Genomic DNA, 26,079 nt, shown 5'->3' with positions numbered 1-26,079 from the left:
AGTGGTTGTTTTGCTTTTGATTATTTTGAAACAATATGGTAGAATGGCTTCTCATTATTTTGAGATATTTTGGAAGAAAGGTTTCTGATTATTCTGAAATATTTTGGTAGAATGGTTTCTGATTTTTTAAGTACTTTGGTAGAATGGTTTTAATTATTTAGAAACAATACTGAAGAACGGTTTCTGATTATTTTGAAACATTTTGGTATAGTAGGTTCTGATTATTTTGGAAGATTTTTTGAGATATTTTGGTAAAATGGTGTCTGATTATATTGAAACATTTTAGTAAAATGCTTTTTGATTATTTTGAAACATTTTGGTTGAACAGTTTTTTATTAATTTGAATCATTATAGTAGAAAGGTTTCTAATTATTTTGCAACATTATTGTAGAATGGCTTCTGGTTATTTTGAAGCATTATGGTCGAATGGTTTCTCTTTATTTTGAAACATTATGATGGAATAGTTCCTAATTATTGTAAAACATTTTCATAGAATGCTTTCTGATAATTTTGAGACATTTTGGTGGAATGGTTTCTGATTATTTTACAACTTTATGGTAGAATGGTTTCTGATTATTTGGAAATATTTTTTAGAATGGTCTCTGATTATCTGAAACATTTTGGGAGAATGGTTTATGATAATTTCAAGACATTTTGGTAGATGGTATTTGATTATTTTGAAACATTTTGGTCAAAGGGTTTCTAATTTTTTGAAACATTTTGGTGGAATGGTTTCTGAGGATTTTGAAAGTTCGGTAGAATGGTTTCTGATTATCTTGAAACATTATGGTAGAATGTTTTTTGATTGTTTTGAAACATTTTGGTAGAATAGTTTCTAATTTTCTAAAAAACAATATGAAAGAATGGTTTTTGATTATTCTAAAACATTTTGTTAGAGTGGTTTCTGATTATTTTGAAATGATTTGGCAGAATGGTTTTGAATAATTTGAAACATTACTTTAGAATGGTTTCTGATTATTTTGAAACATTTTGGTAGAGTTGTTTCTGATTATTTTGAAATATTTTTATAAAAAGGTTTGTGATTGCTTTGAAACATTATCGTTGAGTGGTTTCAGATTTCTTTTTTTTTTTTTTTTGCTTTGTCGCTGTCTCCCGCGTTTGCGAGGTAGCGCAAGGAAACAGACGAAAGAAATGGCCCAAAACACCCCCATACACATGTATATACATACGTCCACCCACGCAAATATACATATCTACACAGCTTTCCATGGTTTACCCCAGACGCTTCACATTTTCTAACATTGATTCAATCCACTGACAGCACGTCAACCCCGGTATACCACATCGCTCCAATTCACTCTATTCCTTGCCCTCCTTTCACCCTCCTGCATGTTCAGGCCCCGATCACACAAAATCTTTTTCACTCCATCTTTCCACCTCCAATTTGGTCTCCCTCTTCTCCTCGTTCCCTCCACCTCCGACACATATATCCTCTTGGTCAATCTTTCCTCACTCATTCTCTCCATGTGCCCAAACCATTTCAAAACACCCTCTTCTGCTCTCTCAACCACGCTCTTTTTATTTCTACACATCTCTCTTACCCTTACGTTACTTACTCGATCAAACCACCTCACACCACACATTGTCCTCAAACATCTCATTTCCAGCACATCCATCTTCCTGCGCACAACTCTATCCATAGCCCACGCCTCGCAACCATACAACATTGTTGGAACCACTATTCCTTCAAACATACCCATTTTAGCTTTCCGAGATAATGTTCTCGACTTCCACACATTCTTCAAGGCTCCCAGAATTTTCACCCCCTCCCCCACCCTATGATCCACTTCCGCTTCCATGGTTCCATCCGCTGCCAGATCCACTCCCAGATATCTAAAACACTTCACTTCCTCCAGTTTTTCTTCATTCAAACTCACCTCCCAATTGACTTGACCCTCAACCCTACTGTACCTAATAACCTTGCTCTTATTTCTGATTATTTTGTAATATTTTCGTAGAATGGTTTGTTATTATTTTGGAACGTTTTGGTCGAGTGGTTATTGATTATTTTGAATTTTTTTGTAGAATTGTTTCTGATTACTTTGAAAGATTTTGGCAGCAGGGCTTTTCATTATTTTGTAACAATTTGTCAGAATTGTGTCTGATTGTTTTCAGATAGTTTGGAAGATTGGTTTCTGATTATTTTGAAACCTTTTGGTAGAATGATTTCTGATTATTTTGAGGTAAATTGGAAGAATGCTTTCTGATTTATTTGAAATATTTTGGAGAATGGTTTTGAAACTTTTTGGTCGAAAGGTTTCTGACTATTTTGACACAATTTGGTAGAATGGATTTGATTATTATAAAAATTACAGTAGAATGGTTTCTGATTATTTTGAAACATTTTGGTTAGAGGTTTCTAATTATTTTGAGAGATTTTGGTTGAATGGTTTCTGATTATTTTCAAACACTTTGGTAAAATGATTTCTGATTATTTTGAAACATTTTGGTATAACGGTTTCAATTATGTTGAATCATTAAGGTAGAATGGTTTCTAATTATTTTGGAACATTATGGTTGAATGGTTTTCGGTAATTTTGAAACATTATGGTTGAATGGTTTCTGGATATTTTGAAACTTCATTGTAGAAAAGTTTCTAATGATTTTGAAAAAATTTCGTTGAATGCTTTATAATGATTTTGAAATATTTTGGTAGAATGGTTTCTGATTATTTTACATTATGATACAATGGTTTTTGATTATCTTGAAATATTTATTAGAATGGTCTGTAATTATTTGAAACATTTTGATAGAATGGTTTCTGATTATCTTAAAACATTTTAGGAGAATGGTTTTTGATTATTTTGAAACGTTTTGGTAGAGTGGTTTATGATTATTTTCTAACATTTTTGTAGAGTGGTTTCTCATTATTTTGAAACAATTTGGTAGTATGGATTTTGATTATTTTGAAACATTATGGTTGAATGGTTTCTGATTATTTTGAGATATTTTGGAATTATGCTTTCTGATTTTTTGAAACATTTTGGTGGAATGGTTTCTGATTATTTTGAAACATTTTGGTGGAATGGTTTCTGATTATTTCTAAACGTTTTGATAGAGTGGTTTCTGATTATTTTGAGACATTTTGGCAGAGTGGTATCTGGTTATTTTGAAACATTTTGGTAAAATGATTTCTGTTTAATTTGAAACATTTTGGTAGAATGGTTTCTGACTTTTTAAAAACATTTTGGTAGAATGGTGTCTGATTATTGTCAAATTTCTTAGGACGGTGGTTTCTGATTATTTTGAAACGTTTTGGTAGAGTGGTTTCTGAATATTTTGAAACCATTTGGTAGAATAGCTCTTGATTATTTTGAAACATTATGGTGAAATGGTTTCTGATTATTTTGAGATATTTTGGAAGAATAGTTTCTGATTATTTTGAAACATTTTGGTATAATGGTTTCTGATTATTTTGAAACATTTTGGTAGAGTGGTTTCTGATTGTTTTGAAGCTTTTAGGTCGAATAGTTTGTATTTTTCTTAAACAATATGGTAGAATGGTCTCTAATTTTTTTCTAAATATGGTAGAGCAGTTTCTAATTATTTTGAAACAATTTGGTAGAAAGGTTTTTGATTATTTTAAAACGTTATGGTAAAATGGTTTCTGACTATTTTGAGATTTTTTATTAGAATGGTCTCTGATTATTTGAAACATTTTGGTAGAATGGTTTATGATTATTTTGAAGCATTTTGGTGGAGTGGTTTCTGATTGTTTTGAAACATTTTAGACGAATGGTTTCAAATCTTTTGAAACACTTTGGTAGAATGGTTTCTGACTATTTTCAAACATTGGTAGAGTGGTTTCGGATTACTTTAAAACAATGTGATAGAATGGTTTCTGAGTATTTTGGTATAATGGTTTCTGTTTTCTTAACATTTTGGTAGAATGGTTTTTGATTATTCTGAAACATTTAGGTAGAGTGGTTTCTGATTATTTTGAAATGCTAAAATGGTTTTGATTTTTTTAAATATTACGTTAGAATGGTTTGTTATGATTTTAAAACCTTTTGATAGAATGATCTCTGATTATTTTGAAAGATTTTGGTAGAATCGTTTCTGATTATTTTGAAACATTTTCGTAGAATGGTTTCTGATTATTTTGAGACGTTTTGATAGAGTGGTTTCTAATTATTTTGAAACAATTTGGTATAATGGTTTCTAATTATTTTGAAACATTTGGTAGAGTGGTTTCAGATTATTTTAAAACATTTTTTTTGAGTGGTTTCTGATTATTTTCAAAGAATTTGGTAAAATGCCTTTTCATGATTTTGAAACATTATGGTAGAATTGTTTCTGATTATTTTGAGATATTTTGGAAGAATGGTTTTTGATTATTCTTAAAATTTTTGGTTAAACGGTTTGAAACGTTTTGGTAGAGTGGTTTCTGATTATTTTGAAACATTTTGGTAGAGAGGATTCCGGTTATTTTGTAACATTTTGGTAGAATAATTTCTGTTTATTTTGAAACATTTTGATAGCATGGTTTCTGATTATTTTGAAATATTTAGGTAGAATGGTTTCTGATTTTTTGAAACATTATGGTTTCCATTATTTTGAAGCATTATGGTAGAATGGATTTTGGTTATTTTGAAAAATTATTGTAGAATGGTTTCTGGTTATTTTGAAACATTATGGTAGAATACTTTCTAATTATTTTGAAACTATTTCAGAAATTTTTTTATGATTATTTTGAAATATTCTGGTGGAATGGTTTCTGATCATTTTGACACAATGGAAGAATGGTTTCTGATTATATTGAAATATTTATTAGAATTGTCTCTGATTACTTGAAACATTTTGGTAGAATGGCTTATGATTATTTTGAAACATTTTGGTACAATGGTTTCTGATGAGTTTCAAAATTTTTAGTCGAATAGTTTCTATTTTTTTTTAACATTTTGGTAGAATGGTTTCTCCTTATTTTGAAACGTTATGGTAGAATAGTTTCTGATTATTTTGAAACATTTTCGTAGAATGCTTTCTTGTCATTTTGAAACATTTTGGTAGAATGGTTTCTGATTATTTTACAACTTTACAGTAGAATGGTTTCTGATTATTTTGCAACTTTACGGTAGAATGGTTCCTGATTATTTTGAAATATTTTTTAGAATAGTTTCTGAATATTTGAAATATTTTGGGAGAATGGTTTATGATTATTTCAAGACATTTTGGTAGATGGTATCTGATTGTTTTGAAACATTTTAGTTGAGGGGTTTCTAATTTTTTGAAACATTTTGGTAGAAAGGGTTCTGATGATTTTGAAAGTTTGGTAGAGTGGTTTCCGATTATCTTGAAACATTATGGTGGAATGTTTTCTGACATTTTTGAAACATTTTGGTTAAATAGTTTTTGATTTTTTTAAGAACATTTTGGAAGAATGGTTTCTGATTATTCTGAAACATTTTGGTGGAGTAGTTTCTTATCATTTTGAAATAATTTGGTTGAATGGTTTTGATATATTTGAAACATTACTTTAGAATGGTTTCCGATTATTTTGAAACATTTTGGTAGAGTGGTTTCTGATTCATTTTAAAAGATTTTGATAGAAAGGTTTGTGATTGCTTTGAAACATTTTCGTTGAACGGTTTCTGAGCATTTTGAAACTGGTAGAATGGCTTCTGATTATTTTGAAACATTATGGTAGAATGTTTTCTGATTATTTTGAAACATTTTGCTAGAATGGTTTCTGATTTTTCTAACAATTTGGTAGAATGGTTTCTTATTATTTTGAAACTTGGTAGAGTGGTTTCTCGTGATTTTGGAACAATTTGGTAGAATGGTTTTGATTATTTTAAACATTACGTTGGAATGGTTCCTGATTATTTTGAAACATTTTGGTAGAGTGGTTTCTGATTATTTTGGAGTATTTTGGTAGAATGTCTACTGATTAATTTGAAACATTTTGGTTGACTGGTTCCTGATTATTTTGAAATATTTTGGTACAGTGGTTTCTGATTATTTATAAACAATTTGGTAGTACGGTTTCTGATTATTTTGAAATAATATAGTAAAATGGTTTCTGATTATTTTGAAATATTTTGGAACAATGGTTTCTGATTTTTTGAAACATTTTGGTAGAATGGTTTCTCGTTATTTTGAAACATTTTGGTGGAAAGGTTTCTGATTATTTTGAAATCTTTTGGTAGAGTGTATCTGATTTTTTTGAAACATTTTGGTACAATGGTTTTTGACTATTTTGGAACGTTTTCGTAGAGTGGTTTCTGATTATTTACAGACATTTTGCTGAGTTGGTTTCTGAATATTTTCAGACATTTTCCTAGAGTGGTTTCTGATTATTTTGAAACAGTTTAGTAGAATGGCTTTTGATTATTTCGAAACATTATGGTACAATGGTTTCAGATTATTTTGGGATATTTTGGTAAAATTGTTTCTGATTATTTTGAAACATTTCGGTAAAATGATTTTGATCATTGTGAAAGATTTTGGTGATGTTTCTGATTATTTTAAAAGATTTTGGTGGAATGGATTCGGAATATTTTGAAGCATTTTGTTAGATTGGTTTCTGATTATTTTGAAATATTATGATAGAATGGATTCTGATTATTTCGAAACGTTTTGGCAGAGTTGTTTCTGATTATTTTGAAACATTTTTGTAGAGTGGGTTCTGATTATTTTGAAAGAATTTGGTAGAATGGCTTTTGTTTATTTTGAAAAAAATATGGAAGAATAGTTTCTGATTATTTTCAGATATTTTGGTGGTATGGTTTTTTATCATTTTGAAACATTTTGGTAAAATGGTTTCTGATCAATCTGAAACATTATGGTAGAACAGTTTCTGATTATTTTGGAACATTTTAGTCGCATGGTTTTTTTATTATTTTAAAACATTACGGTAGCATGGTTTCTGATTATTTTGAAATTTTTATTGGAATGGACTCTAATTATTTGAAACATTTTTGTAGAATGGTTCATAATTATTTTGAAACATTTTGATAGTGGTTTCTTATCATTTTGAAACATTTTAGTGGAATGGTTTCTAATTTTTTGAAACTTTTTTGTAGAATGGTTTCTGATTATTTTGAAACATTGGTAAAGTGGTTTCTGATTATTTTGAAACATTATGGTAGAATGGTTTCTGATTATTTTGAAACAGTGGTAAAGTGGTTTCTGATTATTTTGAAACATTATGGTAGAATGGTTTCTGATTATTTTCAAACATTATGTTAGAATGGTTTCTGATTATTTTAGTGGAATGGTTTCTAATTTTTTGAAACTTTTTGGTAGAATGGTTTCTGATTATTTTGAAACATTGGTAAAGTGGTTTCTGATTATTTTGAAACATTATGGTAGAATGGTTTCTGATTATTTTGAAACAGTGGTAAAGTGGTTTCTGATTATTTTGAAACATTATGGTAGAATGGTTTCTGATTATTTTCAAACATTATGGTAGAATGGTTTCTGATTATTTTGAAACATTTATGTAGGGAAGTTTCTGTTTTTTTAACATTTTGGTAGAATGGTTTCTGATTATTCTGAAACATTTTGGAAGAGTAGTTTCTGATCATTTTGAAATAATTTGGTAGAATGGCATTGATTTTTTATATACTACGTTAGAATGGTTTTTGATTATTTTGAAACATTTTGGTAGAGTGGTTTCTGATTATTTTGAAAGATTTTTGGTGGAATGGTTTCTGATTATTTTGAAACATTTTCGTAGAATGGTTTCTGATTATTTTGATACGTTTTAATAGAGTGGTTTCTGCTTACTTTGAAACATTTTGGTATAATGGTTTCCGATTATTTTGAAACGTTTTGGTAGAGTGGTTTCTGATTATTTTGAAACATTTTTGTTGGATCATTTCTGATTATTTTCAAACAATTTGGAAAAATGCCTTTTCATTATTTTGAAATATTATGATAGATATGTTTCTGATTATTTTGAGATATTTTGGAAGAATGGTGTTTGATTATTTGGAAAATCTATGGTAAAATGGTTTCTGATTATTTTGAAACATTTTGGTAGAATGCTTTTTTATTGGTTTGAAATATCTAAGTAGAATGGTTTATGATTTTTTGAAACATTATGATAGAATGGTTTCCACTTATTTTGAAGCATTATGGTAGAATGGTTTTTGGCTATTTTGAAACATTATTGTGGAATTGTTTATGATTATTTTGAAACATTATGCTAGAATACGTTCTAATTATTTTGCTTTCTGATCATTTTGAAACATTTTGCTAGAATGGTTTCTGATTATTTTGACACAATGGTAGAATGGTTTCTGATTATAGTGAAATATTTATTAGTTTTGTCTCTGATTATTTGAAATATTTTGGTAGAATGTGTTTATGATTATTCTGAAAGATTTTGGTAGAGTGGTTTCTAATTATTTTCAAACGTTTTGGTCAAATAGTTTCTATTTATTTGAAACATTTTGGTAGAATGGTTTCTGATTATTTTGAAACATTGGTAAAATGGTTTCTGATTATTTTGAAACATTAAGGCAGAATGTTTTCTGATTATTTTGAATCACTTCGCTCGAATGGTTTCTGACGTTTTTCTAACATTTTGGTAGGTAGGTTTCTAATTATTTTGAAATATTTTGGTGGAGTGGTTTCTAACGATTTTGGAACAATTTGGTAGAATGGTTTTGATTATTTCTAGACTTTACGATAGAATGGTTTCTTATTATTTTGAAACATTTTGGCAGAGTGGTTTTTGATTATTTTGAAGTATTTTGGTAGAATGTCTTCTGATTAATTTGAAACATTTTGGTTGAGTGGTAGAGTAGTTTTGGTAGAATAGTTTCTGATTATTTATAAACAATTTGGTAGTATCTCTTTTGATTATTTTGAAACATCTTGGTAGAATGGTTCCTGATTATTTTGAAATATTTTGGAAGAATGGTTCCTCATTATTTTGAATCATTTTTGTAGAATGGTTTCTTGTTATTTTGAAACATTTTGGTGGAAAGGTTTCTCATTGATTTGAAACCTTTTGTTAGAGTGGCATCCTGATTATTTTGCAACATCTCGGTAAAATGGTTTCTGATTATTTTGATACGTTTTAGTGGAGTGGTTTCTGATTATTTTCAAACATTTTGCTAAAGTGGTTTCTATTATTTTGAAACAATTTGGTACAATGGCTTTTGATTATTTTGAAACATTATTGTATAATGGTTTCTGATTATTTTGAAATATTTTGGTAAAATTGTTTCTGATTATTTTGAAACATTTTGGTAAAATGCTTTCTAACTATTTTGAAAGATTTTGAAACATTTTGATAGAGATGTTTCTAATTATTTTAAAACATTTTGGCAGAATGGTTTTTGAATATTTTGAAACGTTTGATAGAGTGGTTTCTGATTATTTTGAAAGATTATGGTGGAATGGATTCTGATTATTTAGAAACGTTTTGGTGGAGTAGTTTCTGATTATTATGAAACATTTCTTTTTTAGAATGGGTTCTAATTATTTTGAAACCATATGGTAGAATGGCTTTTGATTATTTTGAAACATTATGGTAGAATGGTTTCTAATTATTTTGAGATATTTTGGTAAAATGGTTTCTGATTATTTTGAAACATTATGGTAGAACGGTTTCTGATTGTTCTGAATCATTGAGGTAGAATGGTTCTTATGATTTTGGAACATTTTGGTAGAATGGTTTTTGATTATTTAAAAACATTATGGTAGAATAGTTTCTGATTATTTTGAAATTTTTACTAGAATGGTCTGTGATTATTTGAAACATTTTGGTAGAATGGTTTATGATTATTTTGAAACTTTTGGTTGAGTAGTTTCTGATTGCTTTGAAACATTTTAGTCGAAAGGTTTCTAATTTTTTGAAACATTTTGATGGAATGGTTTCTGATTATTTTGAAACATTGGTAGGGTAGTTTCTGATTATTTTGAAACATTATAGTAGAATATGGTTTCTGATTATTTTGAAACATTCTGGTAGAATGGTTTCTGTTTTTCAACATTTTGGGAAAGTGGTGTCTGATTATTCTGAAACATTTTGGTTGAGTGGTTTATGATTATTTTCAAATAATTTGGTGGAATGGTTTTGATTTTTTTCAAATACTACGTTAGAATGGTTTCTGAATATTTTGAAACTTTTGGTGGAGTGGTTTCTAATTATTTTGAAAGATTTTGGTAGAATGGTTCCAGATTATTTTGAAACATTTTCATAGAATAGTTTTTAACTATTTTGAGACGTTTTGATAGAGTGATTTCTGATTATTTTGAAATATTTTGGTGTAATGGTTTCTGATTATTTTGAAATGTTTTGTTAGAGTGGTTTTTGATTATTTTGAAACGTTTTTGTTGAGTTATTTCTGATGATTTTCAAATAATTTGTTAAATGCCTTTTCATTATTTTGAAACATTATGGTAGAATTGTTTCTGATTATTTTCAGATATTCTGGAAGAATGGTTTTTGATTATTTTCAAAACTTTTAGTAAAATGGTTTCTGATTTTTTGAAACATTCTTGTGAAATGGTTTCTGATTATTTTGAAATATCATATAGAATTGTTTCTGATTTTTATGAAACATGGTAGAATGGTTTATAATTATTTTGAAGCATTATGGTAAAATGGTTTTTGGTTATTTTGAAACATTATTGTAGAAAGGTTTCTGGTTATCTTGAAACATTATGGTGGAATACTTTCTGATTATTTTGACACTGTTTCATAGAATGCTTTCTGATCATTTTGAAATATTTTGGTAGAATGATTTCTGATTGTTTTGAAATAATGGTAGAATGGTTTCTGATTTATTGAAGTATTCATTAGAATTGTCTCTGATTATCTAAAACATTTTGGTAGAATGGTTTATGACTATTTTGAAACATTTTGGTATAGTGGTTTCTGATTATTTTCAAACGTTTTGGTTGAATAGTTTCTAATTTTCTTAAACATTTTGGTAGAATGTTTACTGTTATTTCGAAAGATTTTGGTAGAACGGTTTCTGATTATTTTGAAATATTTTCGTAGAATGGTTTCTGATTATTTTGAGACGTTTTGACAGAGTGGTTTCTGATTATTTTGAGATAGAGTGGTTTTGATAGAGTGGTTTCTGATTATTTTGAGATAGAGTGGTTTTGATAGAGTGGTTTCTGATTATTTTGAAACACTTTGGTATAATGGTTTCTGATTTTTCTGAAACGTTTGGGTAGAGTGGTTTATGATTATTTGAAACATTTTTGCTGAGTCATTTCTGATTATTTTCAAATGATTTGTCAAAGTGCCTTTTCATTATTTTCAAACATTATGATAGAATTGTTTCTGATTATTTTGAGACATTTTGGAAGAATGATTTTTTGATTATTTTGAATACCTTTGGTAAAATGGTTTCCTATTATTTTGAAACATTTTGTTAGAACGGTTTCTGATTATTTTGAAATATTTATGTAGAATGGTTTCTGAATTTTTGAAACATTATAATAGAATGGTTTCCGATTATTTTGAAGCATTTTGGTAGAATGGTTTTAGTTTATTTTCAAACATTATTGTAGAATGGTTTCTGGTTATTTTGAAACATTATGGTAAAATACTTTCAAATTACTTTGAAACCATTTCATAGAAAGCTTTCTGATCATTTTGAAATATTTTGGTAGAATGGTATCTTATTATTTTGAAAGAATGGTAGAATGGTTTCTGATTATATTGAAATATTTATTAGCGTTGTCTCTCATTATTTAAAACATTTTGGTAGAATGGTTTATGACTATCTTGAAACTTTTTGGTATAATGGTTTCTGATTATTTCAAACTTTTTGGTCGAATAGTTTCTAATTTTTTTAAACATTTTGGTAGAATGGTTTTCGGTTATTTTGAAACATTGGTAGAATGGTTCCTGATTATTTTGAAGCATGATAGAAGAATGTTTTCTAATTATTTTGAAATATTTTGGTTGAATGGTTTCTGACTTTCTATACATTTTGGTAGAATGGTTTCTGATTATTCTGAAACATTTTGGTTGAGTGGCATCTGATTATTTTAAAAAAATTTTGTGGAACGGTTTTGCTTATTTTGAATCATTACGGTAGAATATTTTCTAAATATTTTGAAACATTTTGGTAAAGTGGTTTCTGACTACTTTCAAAGATTTTGGTAGAATGGTTTCTGAATATTTTGAGACATTTTGGTTGAGTGGTTTCTGATTATTTTGAAATATTTGGTATGATGGTTTCTGATTATTTTCAAAGGTTTTAGTAGAGTAGTTTTTGATTATTTTGAAACATTTTTGTATAATAGTTTTTGATTATTTTCAAACATTTCTGTTGTATGGCTTTTGATTATTTTGAAACATTATGGTAGAGTGGTTTCTGATTATTTTCAGATATTTTGGAAGAATGGTTTTGATTATTTTCAGATATTTTGGAAGAATGACGTCTGATTATTTTGAAACCTTTTGGTAGAATGGTTTTTTTTTAAAACATTTTGGTAAAATGGTTTCTAATTATTTTGAAACATATTCTTACAGTGGTTTCTGATTATTTTGAAACAATTTGGTAGAATTGCTTTGATCATTTTGATACATTACAGTAGAATGGTTTCTGATTATTTTGAAACATTATGGTTGAGTGGTTTCTGATTATTTTGAAAGATTTTGGCAGAATGTTTTCTGATTATTATGAAACATTTTGGTTCAGTGGTTTCTGATTATTTTGAAACATTTTGGTAGAATGGTTTCTGATTATTTTGAAACGTTTTAGTAAAGTGCATTCTGATTATTTTGAAACATTTTGGTAGAATGGTTTTTGATTATTTTGAAACATTTTAGTAGAATTGTTTCTGATTATTTTGAAATATTTTGTTGAGTGGTTTCTGATTATTTTGAAGCAATTTGGTAGAATGTCTTTTGATTATTTTGAAACAATGGTAAAATCGTTTCTGATTATTTTGAGAAATTTTGGTAAAATTGTTTCTGATTATATTGAAACATTTTGTGAAGATATTTCTGATTATTTTGAAACATTTTAGAAAATAGTTTCTGATTATTGTGAAACATTTTGGTAGAGTGGTTTCTTATTATATAACATTTTGGTAAAATTGTTTCTGATTATTTTGAAACGTTTTGGCAGAGTAGTTTCTGGATATTTTGAAACATTTTGTAGAGTGGGTTTTGATTATTTTGAAACAGTCTCATAGAATGGCTTTTGATTGTTTTGAAACACTATGGTGGAATGGTTTCTGATTAATTTGAGATATCTTAGTTTAATGTTTTTTAATTATTTTGAAATATCTTGGTGAAATGGTTTCTAACCATTTTGAAACATTTTGGAATAATGGTTTCTGATTACTTTGAATCATTGAGGTAGAATGGTTTCTAATTGTTTTAGAGTATCATGGTATAATGGCTTTTGGTTATTTTGAAACATTATGGTTGAATGGTTTCTGGTTATTTTGAAACATTATGGTAGAATAGTTTCTAATTATTTTGAAACTATTTCGTAGAATGCTTTCTGATAATTTTGAAACATTTTGGTAGAATGGTTTCTAATTATTATACAACATTATGGTAGAATGGTTTCTGATTATTTTGATTTTCAAACATTGGTAGATTGGTTTCTGATTATTTTGAAACTATGGTAGAATGGTTTCTGATTTTTTAAAACATTTTGGTAGAACGGTTTCTGATAATTCTGAAACATTTTGGCCGAGTGGTTTCTGATTATTAAATGGTTTTGATTAATTTGAAACATTACGCTGAAAATAGTTTCTGATTATTTTGAAACATTCTGGTAGAGTGGTTTCTGATTATTTTGAAAGATTTTAGTAGAAAGGTTTGAAACATTTTCGATGAGTGGTTTCTGTTTATTTTGAAACATTTTGGTGGAATGGTTTCTGATTATTTTGAAACAATTTGGTAGTGTAGCTTTTGATTATTCTGAAACTTATGGTGGAATGATTTCTGATTATTTTAAGATAGTTTGGAACATTTTGGTAGAATGGTTGCTGATTTTTTTCTAACATTCTGATAGAATTGTTCCTGATTATTCTGAAACATTTTTATAGAGTGGTTTCTGATTATTTTGAAACAATTTGGATGAATGGTTTTGATTATTTTGAAACATTAAGGTAGAATGGTTTCTGATTATTTTGAAACATTTTGGTAGAATGGATTTTGATTATTCTGAAACGTTTTAGTAGAGAGGTTTTTGATTATTTTGAAACATTTTTGTACTGTGGTTTCTGATTATTTTGAAACAATATATTAGTATGGCTTTTGATTTTTTTGAAAACCTATGGTAGAATGGTTCCTGATTATTTTGAAAAATTTTCGAAGAATAGTTTCTGAATATTTTGAACATTTTGGTAGAATGGTTTCTGATTTCTTTAACATTATGGTAGAATGGTTTCTGATTACTTTGAAATATTTTGTTAGAGTGGTTTCTGATTATTTGAAATAATTTTGTAGAATGGCTTTGATTATTTTGAAACATTACGGTCGAGTGGTTTCTGATTAATTTGAAACATTTTGGTAGATTGGTTTCTGATTATTTTGAAAGATTTTGTTAGAATGGTTTCGGATTATCTCGACACATTTTGGTTGAATGGTTTCTGATTATTTTGAAACGTTTTAGCACAATGGTTTCTGATTAATTTGAAACATTTTTTGTAGAATGGTTTCTGATTATTTTGAAACAATTTGGTAGTATGGCTTTTGATTATTTTGAAACATTATGGTGGAATGGTTTCTGATTATTTTTAGATATTTTGGAAGAATATTTCCTGATTATTTTGAATCATTTTGGTAGAATGGTTTCTGATTTTATGAAACATTCTGGTTGGGAGGTTGCTGATTATTTTTAAGCATTTTGGTAGAATGGTTTCTGTTTGTTTTGAAACCTTTTGGTAAAGTGGTTTCTGATTATTTTGAAATATTTTGGTAAAATTATTTTTGTTTATTTTGAAACATTTTGGTAGAGTGGTTTCTGATTATTTTGAAATATTTTGTAGAGTGGTTTCTGCATATTTTGAAACAATTTGGTAGAATGGCTTTTGATTATTTTGAAACATTATGGTACAATGGTTTATGATAATTTTGAGATATTTTGGTAAAGTCTTTTCTGATTATGTTGAAACATTTTGGTAAAATTCTTTCTGATTGTTTTGAAACATTTTGGTAGAGATGCTTCTAATCATTTTGCGACATTTTGGTAAAATGGTTTCTGATTAATGTGAAACATTTCAGTAGAGTGGTTTCTGATTGTTTTGAAACATTTTGGTAGAATGGTTTCTGATTATTTTGAAGCGTTTTGGTGGTGTAGTTTCAGAATATTTTGAAACATTTTTGTAGAATGGGCTCTTATTATTTTGAAACCAATTTAGTAGGCTTTTGATTTTTGAACCTATGTAGAATGGTTCTGATTATTTTAAATTGAAGATGTTCTGATATTTGAAATTTTGGTAGAATGGTTCTGATTCTTACTTATGAGAATTTGTTTTAAATTTTTTAGGTGTTATTATTGAAATTTGAATGTTGTTATTTTGAAACATTAGGTCGATGGTTTGATATTGAAAATTTTGGTATTTTTTGATATTTGAAATTTTGTTAATGTTCGGTTTGAACATTGGTTGAATGGTTCTATTATTTGACTTGAATGGTTCTGATTAATTAACATTTGTAGAGGTTTCGATTTTGAAATTGGTATTGGTTGATATTTTGAACATTGTGATGTTTCTATTATTTGATTTTGAGATTTCTGATTTTTTGATATTGGTAGAATGGTTTCGATTTTGAAACTTGGTTGGGTTGTTATTTAGCATTGGTGAATGGTTTGTTTTGAAACGTAATGGTTCTGATTATTTTGATATTGGTAATTTTAATGGCTTTTGATTATTTTGAAACATTATGTTGGAGATAGTTTGGTATAATGGTCTCTAACTCGAAAATTTTGGTAAAATGGTTTCTAATTATTTTCAAACATTTTGTAGAACGGTTTGTGATTGATTTTGAATCATTAAGGTAGAATGGTTTCTAGTTGTTTTCGAACATTATGGTAGAATGGTTTTTGGTTATTTTGAAACATTATGGTTGAATGGTTTCTGGTTATTTTGAAATATTATGGTAGTTTAGTTTCTAATCATTTTGAAACTATTTCGTAGAATGCTATCTGATCCTTTCGAAACATTTTGTTAGAATTGTTTTTGATTATTCTAAAACATTACGGTATACTGGTTTCTGATTATTTTGAAATATTCGTTAGAATGGTCTCTGATTATTTGAATCATTTAGGTAGAATGATTTAAGATTATATTGAAACATTTTGGTAGAGTGGTTTCTGATTACTTTGAAACATTTTAGTCGAATGGTTTCTAATTTTTGAAGCATTTCGGTATAATGGTTTCTGATGATTTTGAAACATTGGTAGAGTGTTTTCTGATTATCTTGAAACATTATGTTAGAATGTTTCTGATTATTTTGAAACATTTTGGTGGAATGGTTTTTGATTCTTTAAAAACATTTTGGTAGAATGGTTTCTGATTATTCTGAAACATTTTGATAGAATGGTTTCTGATTATTTTGAAATAATTATGTAGAATGGTTTTGATTAATTTGAAACATTACATTAGAATGGTTTCTGATTATTCTGAAATATTTTGGTACAGTGGTTTCTGATTATTTTGAAAGATTTTGGTAGAAAGGTTTCTGATTGTTTATAAACATTTTCGTTGAGTGGTTATTGATTGTTTTGAAACATCTTGGTAAAATGGTTTCTTATTTTTATAAGTTTTGGTTGAATTGGTTTCTGATTATTTTGACACATTTTTGTAGAATTGTTTCTGATTATTTTGAAACAATTTGGTATGATGGATTTTGATTATTTTGAAACTTTATGGTAGAATGGTATCAGACTATTTGGAGATAGTTTGGAAGAATGGTTTCTGGTTATTTTGTAACATTTTGGTAGCTTGGTTTCTGATTATTTTGAAATATTTTGGGAGAATGGTTTCTGATTATTCTGAAACATATTGGTAGAATGGTTTTTGATTTTTTGTTTAATTTTGGTAGAATGGTTTCCGATTATTTTGAAAACTTTTTGGTTGAGTCTTATCTGATTATTTTGAGACACTTTGGTAGAATGGTTTTGATTCTTTTGAAACATCACGGTAGAATGGTTTCTGATTATTTTGACTCATTTTGGTAGCGTGGTTTCTGATTATTTTGAAAGGATTTTAGAATGGTATGTGATTATTTTGAAACATTTTGGTTTAGTGGTTTCTGATTATTTTGAAACATTTTGGTGGAATGGTTTTTGATTATTTTTAAACGTTTCTGTAGAGTTGTTTCTGATTACTTTGAAACATTTTGGTTGAGTGGTTTCTGATTACTTTGAAACATTTTGGTAGAATGGTTTCCGTTTATTTTGAACCATTTTGGTAGAGTGGTTTCTGATTATCTTGAAAATTTTTGGTAGAATGGTTTCTGATTATTGTGAAACGTTTTATGAGAGTGGTTTCTGATTATTTTGAAACACTTTGGTAGAATGGTGTCTGATTATTTTGGAACGTTTTGGTAGAGTGGTTTCTGATAATTCTGAAACATTTTTGTAGAATTGTTTCCGATTATTTTAAAACAATTTGCTATTATGGATTTTGATTATTTTTAACTTTATGGTAGAATGGTTTCCGGTAATTTTGAGATAGTTTGGAAGAATGATTTCTGACTATTTTGAAACATTTTTGTAGAGTGGTATCTGATCATTTTGAGACAATTTGGTAGAAAGGTTTTGATTATTTCGAAACATTACGGTACAATGGGTTCTGATTATTTTGAAACATTTTGGTAGAGAGGTTTCTTATTATTTGAAAGATTTTTTAGAATGGTATTTGATTATTTTGAAATATTTTGGTTTAGTGGTTTCTGATTATTTTGAAACATTTTGGTAGAAAGGTTTTTGATTATTTTTAAACGTTTTTGTAGAGTGGTTTCTGATTATTTTGAAACATTTTGGTAGTGTTTTTTTAAGATTTTTAAAAATTTTTGTAGTGGTAGCTGACTATTTTGAAACAGTTTGGTAGTATGGCTTTTGATTATTTTGAAATATTATGGTAGAATGGTTTCTGATTATTTTGAGATATTTTGGAATAAAGGTTTGATTATTTTGAAATATTTTGGTAGAATGGTTTCTGATTATTTTGAAACGTTTTGGTAGAGAGGCTTCTGATTGTTTTAAAACATTATGGTAGAATGGTTTCTGTTTATTTTGAAACATTTTGGTAGAGTGTTTTCTGATTATTTTGAAAGGTTTTGGTAGAATGGTTTCTATTTGTTGTGAAACGTTTTGGGAGAGTTGTTTCTGATTAATCTTAAACGTTTTGGTTGAGTAGTTGCTGATTATTTTGAAACATTTTTGTAAAGTGGGCTGTGATTATTTTGAAACAATTTAGTAGAATTTCTTTTGATTATTTTGAAACATTATGGTAGAATGGTTTCTGATTATTTTGAGGTATTTTGGTAAAATGGTTTCTGATTATTTTGAAACATTTTGGTAGAATGGTTTCTGATTATTTTGAAACTTTAAGGTGGAATGGTTTCTGATTATTTCAGAACATTATGGTAGAATGGTTTCTGGTTATTTTGAAACATTATGGTAGAATGGTTTCTGTTTCTTTGAAACATTAGGGTAGAATAGTTTCTAATTATTTTGAAACTATTTCGTAGAGTGCTTTCTGATCATTTTAAAACATTTTGGTAGAACGGTTTCTGATTATTTTAAAACATCATGGTAGAATGGTTTCTGATTAGTTTGAAATATTTATTAGAATGGTCTCTGATTATTTGAAATATTTTGGTAGAATGGTTTATGATTATTTTGAAAATTTTGGTAGAGTGGTTTCTGATTATTTTGAAACATTTTAGTCGAATGGTTTCTAATTTTTTAAACATCTTGGTAGAATGGTTTCTGAATATTTTGAAACATTGGTAGAGTTGTTGCTGATTATTTTGAAACATTAAAGTTGAATGTTTTCTGATTATTTTAAAACATTTTTGTAGAATGGTTACTGATTTCTTTTAAACATTTTGGTTGAATGGTTTCTGATTATTTTAAAACATTTTGGTTGAGTGGTTTCTGATTATTTTGTAATGATTTGTGAGAATATTTTTGATTTTTGGAAACATTACGTTGATTGTTTTGAAAAATTTTTGTTGAGTGGTTTCTGATTATTTTGAAACATTTTTGTAGAATTGTTTCTGATTATTTTGAAACAATTTGGTAGTATTGCGTTTGATTATTTTGAAACATTATGGTAAAATTGTTTCTGATTGTTTTGAGATAGTTTGGAAGAATGGTTTCTGATTATTTTCAAACATTTTGGTAGAATGGTTTCTGATTATTGTGAGACATTTTGGTAGAATGGTTTCTGACTATTTTGAAACATTTTGGTAGAATGGTTTCTGATGATTTTGAAACATTTTGGTAGAGTGGTTTCTGATCATTTTGAAACATTTTGGTAAAATAGTTTCTGATTATTTTGAAACGTTTTTGTAGAGTGGTTTCTGATTACTTTGAAACATTATTGTAGAGTGGTCTCTGATCATTTTGAAACAATTTGGTAGAATGGCTTTTGATTATTTTGAAACATTATGGTACAATGGTTTCAGATTATTTTGAGATATTTTGGTAGAACGGTTGTGATTATTTTCAAATATTTTGGTTGAATGGTTCCTGATTATTTTGAAATATTTTGGTAGAGATATTTCCGATTATTTTGAAACACGTCGGTTGAATGGTTTCTGTTCATTTTGGAACATTTTGGTTGAGAGGTTTCAGATTATTTGGAAACATTTTGGTAGCATAGTCTCTGATTATTTTGAGACATTTTGGTAGAATGGTTTCTGATTACTTTGTAACATTTTGGTAGAATGGTTTCTGATTATTTTGAAGCATTTTAATAGAAAGGTTTCTGATTATTTTGAAACATTTTGGTACAATGGTTTCTGATTATTTTGAAAAAATTTGTAGAATAGTTTCTGATTATTTTCTAAACATTTTGGTAGTGAGGTTTTTGATTATTTTGAAACATTTTGGTACAATGGTTTCTGATTATTTTGAGACATTTTGATAGAGTGGTTTCTGATTATTTTGAAACAATTTGGTGGAATGGCTTCTGATTATTTTGAAACATTATGGTAGAATGATATCTGATTATTCTGAAAATTTTTGGTGGAATGGTTTCTGAATATTTTGAAACATTTTGGTTGAGTGGTTTCTGATTATTTTGAACCCCTTTTGGTAGAGTGGTTTCTGATTACTTACATCTTAATTATTTCTGATATTTTTCGTATACAGTGCTTTGTGAGCAAGTTTCTAATTATGTACATATATATAATTTCTAGGTATGTTCAAATTAATTGAATTTATTGTTTCTGAGAATCTTAACATGTATTGTTACTGAGTACCTTTATAGATGCTGTTTGAGTATTTGCAGATATATAATTTCTAATTATGATCACATCTATTATTTCTGAGTATGTTCATATACTGTACTGTTTCTAACCATGCTCACGTATATTGTAAAGAAAGTTCCCACAATTTGATCAGGTTGACATTAATCATTTTCATACATGTTTGAAAGACATTTATTAGTGTTCCAAATGAATACCACACACACTTGAGGCACAACATGATAGACAACATCAACAACAACAACAACAACAACAACAACAACAACAACAGCAACAACAGCAACAATCATCGTATCATCTCCGTAACTCTGGCTTCAGTTTAATGTTCGTTTAATGTTCATACCCCTTGTTTAATGTTCGTACCCATGTTTTAATGTTCGTGCACCTGGTTTAATGTTCGCACCCCTAGTTTACTATTCGTAACCCTGGTTTAATGTACGCACACCTGGTTTAATGGTCATGCCTCTTGTTTAATGTTCGTACCCCTGGCTTGATGTTCGTACCCTTGGTTTAATGTTCGCACCCCTGGTTTAATGTTCGTGCACCTGGTTTAATGTTCGTACTCCTGGTTTATCTATTCGTACACTTGGTTTGATGTTCGTACCCCTGGTTTAATGTTCGTGCACTTGGTTTATTGTTCGTACCCCTGGTTTGATGTTCTTACCCTTGGTTTAATGTTCGTACCCTTGGTTTAATGTTCGTGCACCTAGTTTAATGTTCGTACCCCTGGTTTAGTGTTCGTACCCCTGGTTTAATGTTCATGCTCCTTGTTTAATGCTCGTACCCCTGGTTTGATGTTCGTACCTTTGGTTTGATGTTCGCACCCCTGGTTTAATGTTCGTGCACTTGGTTTAATGTTTGTACCCTTGGTTTAATGTTCGTACTCCTGGTTTAATGTTCGTACACCTGGTTTATGTTCATGCAACTTGTTTAATGTTTGTACCCATGGTTTGATGTTCGTACCCTTGGTTTAATGTTCGTACCCCTGGTCTAATGTTCGTACACCTGGCTTAATGTTCTTGCATCTGGTTTAATGTTCGTACACCTGGTTTGATGTTTGCACCCCTGTTTTCATGTTCGTAACCCTGGTTTGATGTTCGTACATCTGATTTAATGTTCGTACCCCTGTTTTGATGTGCGCACCCCTGGTTTAATGTTCGTACACCTGGTTTAATGTTCGTACCCCTGTTTTAATGTTCGTACACCTGGTTTAATGTTCGTACACCTGGTTTGGTGTTCGTACCCCAAGTTTAATGTTCGTGCACCTGGTTTAATGCTCGTACCCCTGTTTTAATGTTCGTGCACCTGGTTTAATGTTCGTGCACCAGATTTAATGTTTGTACCCCTGGTTTAATGTTCGTACCCTTGTTTAATGTTCATACCCCTGGTTTAATGTTTGTGCACCTGGTTTAATGTTTGTACCCCTGGTTTAATGTTTGTTCCCCTTGTTTAATGTTCGTACCCTGGTTTAATGTTCACACCCCTGGTTTAATGTTCGTGCACCTGGTGTAATGTTTGTACCCCTGGTTTAATGTTCTTACCCCTTGTGTAATGTTCGTACACCTTGCTTAATGTTCCTACCCCTGGTTTAATGTTTGTGCACCTGGTTTAATGTTTGTACCCTTGGTTTAATGTCTGTACCCCCTGTTTAATGTTCATACCCCTTGTGTAATGTTCGTACCCCTGGTTTAATGTTCGTACACCTGGTTTAATGTTCGCATCCCGGGTTTAATGTTCGTACCCCTGTGTTAATGTTCGCACCCCTGGTTTAATGTTCGTACCCCTAGTTTAATGTTCGTACCCCTGGTTTAATGTTCGTACCCTTGGTTTAATGTTCGTACACCTGGTTTAATGTTCGTACACCTGGTTTAATGTTCGTACACCTGGTTTGATGTTCGTACCCCTAGTTTAATGTTCGTACCCTTGGTTTAATGTTCGTACCCCTGGTTTAATGTTTGTACCCTAACAGTAAACTTAAAGATTTTTTTCTAACTTAATAACTTATTCTATACTTAGTGTAAAGGTATGTGTGTTTTTCTTGCTGATGCTTGTTACACAGAACTGTTCTAGAGTCATTATCCCCTGATGTGATCCAGGCTGCATTAACAACAGGCTAAGTTTAGCTGTTCTACATCAGTATCGCTTCGCATAACCTGTTCTCTGAGAGCCTTATAATTTCTTACGCTCATGAAATATTGTTTTAAATTCGTATATTTGGTTCATGTTATTTATGCCTTTGTCTATTGGGGATGCTTTACATTCTGCTTCTTAAACCTTTATAGCATAATAACTTTACCTTCCAAATTACAAAGATAAATTTGAAGGTTTATTACATGTTTGGTATCGCATGAGAACATCAGCATATAATTCATAATGGAAGTATCATTTAGCTGGCTTAATGACGATAATTTGTGCACTATAGAGCGAGCTGAGTCATATGGAGTAAATCAATTAACCTGCGTCATGGTGTTACCAAACTGTCCCTGTTATGGTGCTTACACGGTTATGATGATGTTGGTCCCTCTGGAAAGCAGGCCAAGTTGCCTTCAACAAGTTTAGCTGCTTATCTTGTTCCAAGTCAAGATGTAGGTCTTGTTCCCAGTTGTTACAATAGCCACTTTATTCTGGACATGCAAAACAAGACTTCGTAATAAAACAGATTTCAGGGAACATATAGCAAATTTTACGTGGTTCCATCACCATTTGCTATCACAGATTCTCTCAAGGAGGTTATCATAGCATAACTCCAGTACGAGACGCTGGACCATTCTAACTCATAGTGGTGGTGAATCAGGTGTTGTTGATGGTGTATAGCTGATGGTGGTGGTAAATAACGAAGTAAAGATTCATGTGAAGGTAGATCATAGGATCAGTAAATTAGATCAGTTACAGGTAAAGCTATATTTGACTAGAAAGACAACAGCTTCATTTGTGAGGAAACATGAAATCCTGTATAAGGTGCAACATGATCAGTGGAAGAGTCTGCACCTGGAGAAGAATTAAGAAAACAAATTATTCCTTGAGTCCTACAGGCTACAGAATAGCCAATATGTATCCACCGGATAACCTGGCTATCTGGAACTGCTAGAGGTAATCTGGTTGTAGGTGAGGTTGCTTCTCTTCGTACAGTAATGCACTAACCATAGTTGCAACATGAACAGTGGATACAGCAACAGAGAATGATGCCTATGCAGAGGCTACTTAGCGAATGATAAGGAAATTTAAGCCAAAAATTGAGAGAATCCAGACATATTGTTGCTAGCAACACCCAGAACATGATACAGATCACTCCTGCAAGGTACCATTAAAGACATACTCCTCATAGTGAAAATGAAAAAAAACTGAAATTGCAAAATAAATAGCTAAAGCTAGCAATCGCTCTGACGCCAAATTGGCTCTGATTTTAAAAGTCAAGGTAAGTCAACACGCAAGACTAGTAATTTCTGAGGGGGAATGATTGACTGAGTCTACAACCAGTGAAGACGTTTGTATGGTTAATAAAGAAACAGTTGTGTATCATGCAGTTGGCATATTAACACGGCCCTAACACGTAATCTAGAATGTGAGAACATCTCTCTTGACCAGAAAAATATAAGATATACAGAGAAAATTTGTACGTTACCTGGTGTACAAAATGTACGAAGGCAATGACATAGATACAGTCCATAGCCTGTGGTATCACAAAACTGTCAGCCTCAGCCACACCATCTGAGACTTTAGTACTTGGTGGTGCTCCTCCACCACAACTTGGGAGGGAGGGAGCTGGTACATATCATTGCACCAGCCGTTTTCTGTGTGGACTGTCGGAAACGAACACAGTTGCTCCAGCAGAGCTTGTGCCAGTCAACAGAGGAAACCAGTTAGTACTACGCCAGCTGAGAACAGGGATTACCGTGAAATGGGAAAGGACTGGAAGAAGATAACACATGGTATGACAAGCATTCTGAGGACCAAGACGATGTCACAGGAATTAGTTTCATCAAAACTTTTCGGTGAGAATGTGTATGATGGTTCTGCAGACGAGTATCTTGCTAGCTGCATCTGGAACGAACACAGCCAACCATGTACAACGATATGACGGTGTAAGAACGACGTTCATGACTGGAATCTACCGTTTAAATTCTCTGAATAAGGAAGCTTGTGGAGTTATTGAATACCAATAAGACACTTAGTAGGTTATCCAATGAATGTAGTTTTTAAAGTGACGAATTATTCAGTCAGAGAGATAAATCATCTATTCATGTCCCAAGATACATGACAGCTTACAATTCTCTTACTAATAAAACTGGAATGGAAGTTATGTTTGCATCTACTCTTCCCGGCTTACCCACTGATGACATCATGTCCAGGTGAAACCTAAGGTGTCCAGTGAAAAGTTATATATTCATAGAGCGACAGCAGCATCTTATGATGATAAATAATGCGTTAAGTTTGTGTTGCAGATGTGATTCTTAGATGTTTGGTTGGTTTAGCTTTGAAACTTATCATCTGCCAGAATTATTAAGGCCGTCACTCTCCACCTACATCAAACAACCGAATTTTTTTAAACATCTTCACGTGTTAAGAATGATTCTTAAAGTCGCATACACACTCATATGCAATTTGTCAATTGCTGAAATAAATCAAAAGTTTCTTTATGAAAACCTGGATATCTGTACCTTTTATGCTTAGTTTGTCTACAATATCACCAGAGAGAGAAAAGATGAATGTAAGAAATGCAAAATATAAAGTTTATTTAAACGTGTAGGTTAGGTAAGATTAAGTTACGTTGGTTAGGTTAGGTTAGGTTAGGCTAGTTGGGCTAGGTTAGGCTAGGTTAGATTAGGTTGGTTAGTCTAGGTTAGGTTAAGGTATGTAAGAGTGCATGTAAGCTGCATTTCTAACAAAGGCATAGTTAACAGGAGACAAATTGACCAATTCAAAACAATATTTTATGGGCGTAAGAGACTAGTTGCCTCTCAGAGAACAGGTTATGAGAAGCGATAATGATGTAGCATAGCTAAACTTAGTGTGGTGTTGATGCCGCCTGGATCACATCAGGGGATGATGACTGGAACAATTCTGTGTCATAGGTATGTGAAAAAATACAGATAGCTTTACTCTATGTACAGGGAGGCTCTTAAAGTAAAACGAAAACTTGCACACACACACACACACACACACACGCACACACACCACACATACACACACACACACACAGACGGAGTTACAACAAGGAACCAGATGGCAGCCAGTGTTGTCATATTTGTCTAACCTGTATGATAGTGTAGTAGTATTGAAATACAGTTATCATTTGATATATTGGGAACGTTATAACCTGCAAGTAAAAGTAAACATTATCACTGGGGAAGGCTACCAATTGTGACAGCCCGGAGGAGTCATGAGTGATACGGGACGTGAGGTCACGCGAGAGAGAGAGAGAGAGAGAGAGAGAGAGAGAGAGAGAGAGAGAGAGAGAGAGAGAGAGAGAGAGAGAGAGAGAGAGAGAGAGAGAGAGAGAGAGAGATGCCAATTATGGGTACTCTTCTAATATTGTTTAGCTAGTAAGGAGCAAATTATTGCCTTGTATGGATAATGTAAGGAATTACTACGTAAAATAACCCATTGGCATGTATCGTGAGTACAGCTGTAGGTTGATTAGTGAGACTGAATTGTTGAACTCATAAGGG

Source organism: Panulirus ornatus, chromosome 10 (assembly GCF_036320965.1).
Source record: "Panulirus ornatus isolate Po-2019 chromosome 10, ASM3632096v1, whole genome shotgun sequence".
Taxonomy (NCBI): Eukaryota; Metazoa; Arthropoda; class Malacostraca; order Decapoda; family Palinuridae; genus Panulirus; species Panulirus ornatus.
This window is presented reverse-complemented; position numbering follows the sequence as displayed.